Source organism: Muntiacus reevesi, chromosome 7 (genome assembly GCF_963930625.1).
Source record: "Muntiacus reevesi chromosome 7, mMunRee1.1, whole genome shotgun sequence".
Classification (NCBI taxonomy): Eukaryota; Metazoa; Chordata; class Mammalia; order Artiodactyla; family Cervidae; genus Muntiacus; species Muntiacus reevesi.
In genome coordinates, this window is record NC_089255.1 from 23,764,668 (window position 1) to 23,774,783 (window position 10,116).

Consider the following 10,116-nt stretch of genomic DNA (forward strand, 5'->3'; position numbering starts at 1 on the left):
TAAAACCTATCTCATAGGATTTTGATATTTAAATTAGATGATGAATCTGAAATGCATACCACAGTGCCTGACATAAAATAAGCTCAAAAAATACCATCTTTTTTTTTCTAGTGAAACCTGCCTTTTCCTCAATTTCCAGAATCTGTGACTTATTACTACCTTTTTTTTTTTTTTCTCAACATTGGTTTAATGAGGGAAACTATAGGTAATTTATTTAATCACTTATTTTCTTTGAGACAGTCATTATTTTCCCCTGTCCTCTTGGGTCATATTCTCCTAGCTACATTAGTACATTCAGGGTGCTGAAAGGACACAGATGGAGCATTCAGAGGAAGCTTTATTTTCACTTACCTGATGAATAATAATATTATTTTTAGTATATTTATTAGGTATTGAATATCAAATTTCTGAATTGGATCTCCAAAATTGTCCCATTCTTTTTGACTGTTTTCTTTACTGATTAATATGTATGTGTTTTATATATTTTTTTTCATTTGAGTCCTTTTTCAGAAATATGCATTGCAAATATAGTTTAAAATTCTGCACATTGATTTTCCACCCTCTTAGCATTGATATTCAACACAGACATTTTAATATATGTCTTCATTTTCATAAGAAGCTAGCTTTAAAGTTCTGTTTATTTTCTTAAACACTTTAAAAATACTTTCCCATTGTAACTTCTGTTGGTCTGGATGAGAAGTCCGGTATCTTGCTGGGTTCCAGCCTCAGCAGGATCCAGGGGTACCCTCAGGATGAATGGCGTCGGCGAGAGAGAGACGTGAGACCAGCCTTGATAGGGCCAAGTCCGCGAGGGAGAGAGAAAGAGAGAGAGAGGGAGAGAGAGAGAGTGACCAGACGGGGGGTGCAGCTGGCAGAGTCTGGCAAATCTTTATTTTTTACTGTAGCTTTTATATTCTAAGTTAGTACATTTTTAGGGGAAGAAAGTTTAACATTACATCATCTTGTCCCTCAGGAAACCAGGGTGTTTACAGTAACTTCTTTGTGAGTTTCTTATACATTATCTTCTGGCCTCGGGGCCTATTGACATTTTATGACCTAGGTGAATATAAAGTTGTTTTCCTGTAATCTCTTCTTTAATGAACACAAAGGTTAGTCCTTTTGCAGAAGTTATTAGTTGAATTTATCTAAAAGGTTTACAACACAAAGATTCTGCAGCTCCGGTGAGGCAGCCCCTGTTTAGCATTCCTGGTTAAAATGAACAATTCTAACCACTTTTAAAATAATATTTTTGTGTTACATTAATACGCATTTGCCAAGCAGGCTAGAATGCCAGCAAAGGGATCTAAATTGAAACATTCCTTTCATCCTGGATAATCTTATAGGATACCGCCATCCGGGGGACATGTTGATTAAAGTTCTAAGTTGATTCTGTTTGGAGAGAAACTGGGGAAGGCCTTCTACCTGTGTCACAGAAATTAGGGAATAGTCTAACATAGTAAGCATCAGAAAGACAGAGATCATCTTTAAGGTGAGCGCCGGGGCAGCTTTTCGAAATTCCTAAAGTCCTGATCTGCCTTGCTTGTCAGGCCTTCTCCTCATGACCTTGTCATGGGTGGGATCTCGTGTGCTGGCTCCCGGCACTTTCCACCCTCTTAGCATTGATATTCAACACAGGCATTTTATTTATTTATTTTTTTTTTAAATTTAATTTAATTTTATTATTTTTTTTTAATTTATCACCACTTTATTTATTTATTTATTTATTTTTTCAGTGGGTTTTGTCATATATTGATTTGAATCAGCCATAGAGTTACATGTATTCCCCATCCCGGTCCCCCATCCCACCTCACTCTCCACCCGATTCCTCTGGGTCTTCCCAGCCCACCGGGCCCGAGCACTTGACTCATGCATCCCACCTGGGCTGGTGGTCTGTTTCACCACAGATAATATACATGCTGTTCTTTCGAAACATCCCACCCTCACCTTCTCCCACAGAGTTCAAAAGTCTGTTCTGTACTTCTGCGTCTCTTCTTCTGCCCTGCATATAGGGCCATCGTTACCATCTTTCTAAATTCTGTATATATGTGTTAGTATACTGTAACGTTCTTTATCTTTCTGGCTTACTTCACTCTGTATAATGGGCTCCAGTTTCATCCATCTCATTAGAACTGATTCAAATGAATTCTTTTTAACGGCTGAGTAATATTCCATGGTGTATATGTACCACAGCTTCCTTATCCATTCATCTGCTGATGGGCATCTAGGTTGCTTCCATGTCCTGGCTATTATAAACAGTGCTGCGATGAACATTGGGGTGCACGTGTCTCTTTCAGATCTGGATTTCTCAGTGTCAACACAGGCATTTTAATATATGTCTTCATTTTCATAAGAAGTTAGCTTTAAAGTTCTGTTTATTTTCTTAAACACTTTAAAAATAATTTCCCATTGTAACTTCTGTTGGTCTGGATGAGAAGTCAGGTATCACTGTTTTTTTTCAAAGTTTTGATAGCTCTTATTTTTTCCAGTAGATTTATTATCTCTACTTTTAAAATTAATTTTTATTGGAGTATAGTTGCTTTACAATGTTAGTTTCTATTGTACAGCAAAGTGAATCAGTTATATGTTTACATATATCCACTCTTTTTTAGATTGTGCTTCTGTATAGGTCATTATAGATTATTGAGTAGAGTTTCCTGTGTTATACAGAAGGTTCTCATTAGTTATCTATTTTATATATAGTAGTGTGTATATGTGAATCCCAGTTTGCCAGTTTATCCCTCATATCCCTTTCCCCCTTTGGTAACCATAATTAGTTTTCTACATCCTGGATTCTATTTCTGTTTTGTAAACACTTTCATTTGTAAATACCACTTTTTAAAATTCCATCTGATAAAAGAGATATCAGAGGATATTTGTCTTTCTCTGTCTGACCTACTTCACTCAGTATGACGATCTTTAGGTCCATCCATGCCACTGCAAATGGCACTGCTTTGTTCTTTCTCATGGCTGAATAATATTCAATTGTATACATATGCCATATCTTTTTTATCTATTATTCCATCGTTGGACATTTAGGTTGTTTCCATGCCCGTGCAACTGTAATTAGTGCTGCAATGAACATTAGGGTGCTTATATCTTTTCTGCTTGTATAGACTACTCCATCAGCTCTAGCAACTGCCTGAGTTCTAATCTTTACATATAACTAACCTCTTATTCTACATCACTGTTGGTCTGCTTCCTGATTGTACCTTAAGTGACACAAAGTCTAAGAAGAAAGGACTAAGGAAATGATTTTCATAATGATTCCAGATAACTATACCCAGGTTTGTGATGTGAGTGTATTTTAGTGAAGCAATCACTTTAAATTATTATGGAGCAAGTTTATAGCTTTAGACAAGTTTACACATGTTCTGTATGATTGATTTAAAGTTGATAGTTCAAGAGAAGAATGTATTAGTAGAAAGTTACTGTGGACACCTGCTTCCAAATAACCTAGAAAGATCTTTGATTTATTTGGAGATTTAACTAGAAAGTTTAATGAAGGGAATATTTATAGATTTGCAGGCAGGGTTAAGGAAAACAAAGAAGAGATGGGAAGCATCAAGATACTAGCAAGAGCTGAAAGCCTGTATTGACCTGGCAGTCAGAGGAAACACTGAGTGAAAGGGGAGGCAAGAGCTGTGAAGTGGATCCACCAGAAAGGAGATACAGGAGATAAGATGTGCTTTCACAGTTCCAGCGTCTACTGGCCTCCTGCTCAAATGGGGGACCCAAAGCAGTGGTGGGAAATTGGGGGACCAAAGGGAGGGAGAAACTACAGTGATTCCCTGTCTTCTTCAGGCTCCAGTTCCTGCGGGGCAGGCCCACCTGGTTCCAGCTGTAGCCTGATGATCCACCTAGAAGGAGCTTTTATTTAGAATTAAATCTTCTGATCCAGACCACAGATGAAGCAACCACAGGACTACCATTTCTCTTCTGGGATGTGCAGGTATGCACTTCAACTGAGGTCCTGAAGCAGTGTGTTCTCTCTTATTAAGCTCTGGGGTTTTTGTTCAGCTTTTCCCATTACTTCAAGCACTGTGAGCTCCCGGAGAGCACAGAAGTACTTTGCAGAGTCTTCGAGCTGTAAGGCTGAAATGATGAGGCTGATGGATTTATCTGCTTTCTGGAAGTTTACAGAGTAGCGGCCATTCCTTGCATTCAGGTGTTCTGAATACTGATGAATAAGGAAATTCATCTCTCCACTGGGAAGCTGTTTATACCAAAAATGTAGTAGTAGTCCGTGGTCCAACTTACTTCATAGCGACAATTCAGGGTGACTGTCTGCCCCACTTGACTGGTTATGGCTGTCTGGACTTGAGTTACTTTCTGGGCCACACTGGATCCTATGGGGAGAAAAGCAGAAAACAGAGATGAAGTAGTAAATAAAATAGTGTGGGATTTAGACTAATTTAGGACCCAGAGGCAAATCAAATTGAAATTATAAAATGCTTCTTTTTCTCCAGTCCTCCTTCCCCCCCAAGTCCCCGTGAAGCACCACACGTCTGTGTGCGGTCCTTTCACCCTGAACACTCACACCCATGCTTGGAAGCATCCCTACCAGAGAAGGTGAAGGCCAGGAACACCCAGGGCAGGCTGGAGAGCTGCATGAGGCGTGGATTCCCCTGCACAGATGTGCTCAGTCCTGCCTCAAGCTGAGAGTTCAGTGTCTCTGTCTGCCTGGCGGCACATTTACATAGTACCTGTGTGAATGTGTGACTCCTCAGACAGGAAGTGGGGTTCGTCATGTTCATAGATCACATGGTCTTTTTCACAGATGGGAAAACCTTTTGGCTCACAGATGTTTAATTTTCTTTCCCTGATTACTATGTTAGGTAGATCCTGAAAGGGTCATGGAAAAAGCAGTTGGTATTATATGTTTGAGGGTTTCCCTGATGGCTCAGATGATAAAGACTATGCCTGCAGTTCAAGAGACCCTGGTTTGATCCCTGAGATAAGAAGATCCTCTGAAGAAGGGAATGGCAACCCACTCCAGTGTTCTTGCTTGGAGAATTCTATGGACAGAGGAGTCCGGTGGCTACAGCCTATGGGGTCCCAAAGAGTTGGACACGACTGGGCGACTAACCCACACACATGTTAAGGGTTTGAGCTGAGAGAAACAGAAGACTAAATGAGTTGACACACATTAATAATAATTTTGCCAGTCCATTCAAAACATAGTAGTATACATTACGAATCCTTCCTGTAATCTACTTACTGGTCATTCTGGCCATCCATTTAGCCGATACTTACATTTCTTTATCCAGAATTTAAAGACTCTTTAAAAAAAAACACACAATAAAACAAACTCACAGATCTTTAGCTTTCTTATGTGTGTGCTGTGCTGCTGCTTCAGTCCTGTGCTGCTCTGTCCAACCCCATGGACTCTAACCTGCCAGGCTCCTCTGTCCATGGGGTTTCTGCAGGCAAGAACACTGGAGTGGGTTCCCAACCCAGGGATCAAACCCTCGTCTCTTACATCTCCTGCATTGGCAGATGGGTTCTTTAACACTAGCTCAACCTGGGAAGCCCTTTAGCTTTCTTGACAAAAGGCAGGTTTTTTTTTTTTCCAAAATAATTGAAGTATCTTTTTCTTTTCTCACTTGGTTCTAGGTCTTTGTTTATATTTTCCAATAAATAAAGTTCCTTCAATATCAAATGATAAAAAAAAAAAATCATTCCTGAATTTCAGAATCTATTCAGTGTGAAATGGTTAACAGGAAAAAATATTAGTCTTTGAAATCTGACATTGAGTTTTACTTAATAGACTTTGAAGAGCATCAGTATATTCAATCCTGGTGCCTTTACAAATGGATTTGTATTTATTAGATCAGGTGTCCTTAAATTGTCCTCATGTCATATTTTTTACCCTGAAGTGTTCAGTCTCTCTTGTTAGTGGTTTGTTATTTTTCTCTGTAAAGTCAAGTTAAGCATGCTGAATTTTTCTGTGACACAATGCTACAGCATGCTCCTACAAAATATGGTATCTGTAAACACTTTGTAAATGGTGACACCACACTATTTGGTGACTGAACTTTTGTATACTGTACATGATCATGTAGAATGCCACTGTCAATCTTCCATTTGATTTCATTGTTTTAATAGATTAATTAATATAAAAGAACCAAAGGCAAGTAGAAAAGTAGAAAAAAAAGTACAGAAATGTCTAAAACAGTGCCGGTTCTTAGATTTTAAAGTCTAAATAACACATTAGTGAGTGATGCAGGGAGGAGAGTTTATATTTAGTTGAGACATCTAGTCTGTTCCATTTCACCTCTGGGTGCTGGCAGGCAGCAGATGTCCTGGTTTCCAATTATCTGTAACTAAGTAGAGGACATCACAAATGCCCACAACAGCGCGGGGAGCAGCATGAAGGCAGTTTTTCCCCTTTGTTGATGTGGCCTTGCTCTGAGTTCCTGACAGTAAAGGTGCATGTTCCCTCAGCTGCGTTATAGAATCAGACTCTGAAAAATGTAGCTTCTGGCTGGATCAAGTCTGAACGTGCTATGACACTCAGGTTGGAAGATTTACACTGTCCTAAACATTGTTCTGCCTTTCCTTGTGATTTACTAATAAATGATAATCCCAGTAAAGGACAAGTCAGAGTTTAATATTGAAGAACAAAATTGAAAGATTTTTTACATAAAACTTCAAATTTAGTAGTAAATTAATCTCTTCTAAAATCTGGGACGTTATCTGAAACAAATTCATTGTGAAGCATGCTGGGATTGCAAATATTCATTCATGTTCTGATTGTTCTCTTGCCTTTCTGATTTTGATTCTAAGAAGAATTATACTAACTGCTCCCTAGTTTCCCTAAAACAGACCAACAAGAAGCCATGAGCTCCCTTTTCTTCCCACTTACCCACCAAACCATGTGAACTGGTAACTTTAGCGAATAACTTCAGAATAGCAAATATCACACAGAAAAATGAACACAGAATAGGCTTCTGACTTCTGTAATCTCTCCAGTTGCGTATTGGAATACCAAATGGTAATGGTTGTGAAATCATATTCATTTGTGATGTAACTCTGTGATTAGCTTATTAGAGGTTTAGGAAGCAAGAACCAATGGGTCTTCTAAATTCAAATATTTGACCATGTTGCTGTCATGGATGCAGTTATACTCTTTAGTACAATCTTATAATTCTCATTATAGCTGTCATGAGGACAAAACTTCTTCTAAAATGTTGCTTAATCAGTAAAAATATTAAAAGTTATTAACAAAATATATGTTTTCTAAAATGAAAATATTTCCCTTTCTTGACATTGAAGGAATGAAAATTCTATTTCATTTTATTCTGAAATTTCATCTAATGAAGTCATTTACATCAAATTGACCGAATTTCAAACATTTTATTTTTGTCTCAACACCTCATAAAGAAACCCCAATAAGAATAACTTATTCCTCTTATAATTTTATTTATTTATTAATTTAGAGTATTTTGGGTCTTCATTGCTACACAGGCTGTTCGCTAGCTGCAGAGAGAGGGGTTACTCTGTCGCTGCACTTCTCATTGCAGTGGCATCTCTTACTGTGGAGCACGGGCTCTAGAGCATAGACTCAATAGTCGTGATGCACAGGATTAGCTGCTGCGTGACACGTGGCATCTTCCTGTATCAGGGATTGAACCAATGTCTCCTGCTTTGGCAGGTAGATTCTTTACTGAGCCACCAGGGAAGACCTAACTGAGTTATTTTATAGTAGATTGTCCTTGGATTCTCCTTGGTTCCTTCATAGGAATCCCCAGACTCACATAGCATATGAGGGCACAGAATTACTACTGAGGTTCCCAGATCTTCCCTAATCCTCCCTCTTACATCTCTGGTGACTGTCTTCTGAAGCTCACCCTGCATTCTAATCTGGGTACTACATCCTATTTTGAGTTTTGCATATTTCAGCCCAATGAAAGATACTCCAGTCCAGTAGTTATACATCCTATTCCAAACTTGTTATTTAACTGTTCAAACTACTAGGAAAAAAAAAAGCAAAACAAACTTCGAGAGGATTTCCCTGGTGGTACAGTGGATGGGAGGTCACCTGCCAATGCAGGGGACATAGGTTCAATCCCTGGTCTGGGAAGGTTCCACATGCCCGGAGCCACTGAGCCTGGCCACCACATCTATGGAGTTTTTGCTCTAGAGCCCAAGAGCCGTGGCTTCTAAGCCTGTGTGCCACAGCTACCAAAGCCCGAGTGCCCTAGAGCCCACGTGCTGCAACTACTGAGCCTGTGCTCCTAGAGCCTGTGCTTCACAAGAGAAGGCATGACAGTGAGCCTGTGCACTGCAACCAAGAGTAGCCCCTGCTTGGTGCAACTAGAGAAAGCCCATGTACAGCAGCAAAGACCCAGAGCAGCCAATTTTTTTTTAAATTTAAACAAAATCTTTGAGAGCCAAGAGGGTTTACACACCGACATCATTAAAAAAATTTCTTATAGTCATCATGCTGTACATTGCATTCCCAGGGCTTATTTCTCTTATAACTGGATGGTTCTATCTTTTGAACATAATCACCTATTCCACACCCTACACCCCCAATCTATTCTCTGTACTATGAGGTCTGAGTGTGTGTGTGTCTGTGTGTCTATAAGTCTGTGTGTGTGTGTGTTCCTGCATCTGTGTCTTAGATTCTACATATAAATGATTTCATACAGTATTTAACTTTGTCTGCCTGATTTATTTCACTTAGTATTGTGTCCTCAAGATTCATTCATGTTGTTGTAAATCTTTGAAAAAATTTCTTTTTTTTTACCATGTTTTCTTTATCCATTCATCTGTCAAAGGACACTTGGGTTGTTTCCATGTCTCAGCTGTTGTTGATGAACTGCAATAAATGTGGGGTACAGATATCTTTTTGAGATAGTGACTTCATTTTCTTCAAATGAATACTCAGAAGTGGAAATGCTGAATATCATAGTAGAGCTAGTTTTAATTTTTTGAGGAACCTCTATACTGTTTGCCATAGAAGCTGCACCAATTTATATTTCCAACAACAGTGGGCAGGGTTCCCTTTCTTCTACATTCTTGTCAAAATTTTTTATTCCGTCTTTTTGATAGTAGCCATTCTGTCAGATGTAAAGTGATAGCTCTTTTTGGTTTTGATTTTTATTTCCCTGATGATTAGTGATGCTAAGCATCTTCTGATTTACCTTCTGGTCATTAGTATGTCTTCTTTGAGAAAATATTTATTCAGATCATCAGCCAACTTTTAAAACAGACTTTTGTTCTAATGACTATACAAGATATTTATATATTTTGGTTATTAGCCCCTTATCAGATATATGTTTGGGCAATATTTGCTCTCATTCTGTAGGTTGCCTTTTCGTTTTGTTGATGGCTTCTTTTGCCGGACATAAACTTATTAGTTTGATGTAGTCACACTTGTTTTTTGCTTTCTTTTTTTTCCCTCGCTCTTGTTGTCCTTGCTTTTAGTGTCAAATACAAAAAAACCTGTGACCAATACCGATGTCAAGGAACTTACCCCCTGTGTTTCTTCTAAGCTTTATTGTTGTGGTTCTTATATTCAATTCTAAAATCCATTTTGATGAGTTCAATTTCATTCTTTTGCATGTAGCTTTCCATTTCTCATAATACCACTTATTGAAGAGATGTTCCTTTCTTGAGTGTATATTCTTGGATTCTGTGCTGTGAATTGACCATGCATACAAGGGCTTATTTCTGGGCTCTCTATTCCACTCCATTGATCTATCTGTCTTTGTTTAATGCCAAAAACCACACACACTGTTTTTATTACTATAGTTTTGTAATGTAGTTTGAAATAAGGTCATGTGATGCCTTCAGTTCTGATCTTTCTCTAGTTCCCTTTGGCTATTGGTAGTCTGTTGTCTCTCATACAAATCTTAGGGTTTGTTTATTCTATCCCCATGAAAAATGTCATTGAATTTTGATAGAGGTTTCATTGAGTATGTAGATTGATTTGGGTAGTATGGATATTTTAGCAATTGAATTTTTTTGGTCTGTAAGAACAAAGTATCTTCCCATTAATTTTTGTCTTCAACTTCTATAATCAAAGTCTTACAGATTTCAATATACAAGTCTATACTTCTTTGCTTAAAGTTATTCTTAGGTATTTTGTTTCTGATGTGATGGAAAAAG

At 38.3% G+C, this 10,116-nt stretch overlaps 1 pseudogene; it reads right to left on the bottom strand.

The window, feature by feature from the left end:
• Window positions 1-3,958: 3,958 nt before the first annotated feature.
• LOC136172553 (T cell receptor delta variable 1-like) lies at window positions 3,959-4,610 on the bottom strand (annotated as a pseudogene).
• Window positions 4,611-10,116: the final 5,506 nt, after the last annotated feature.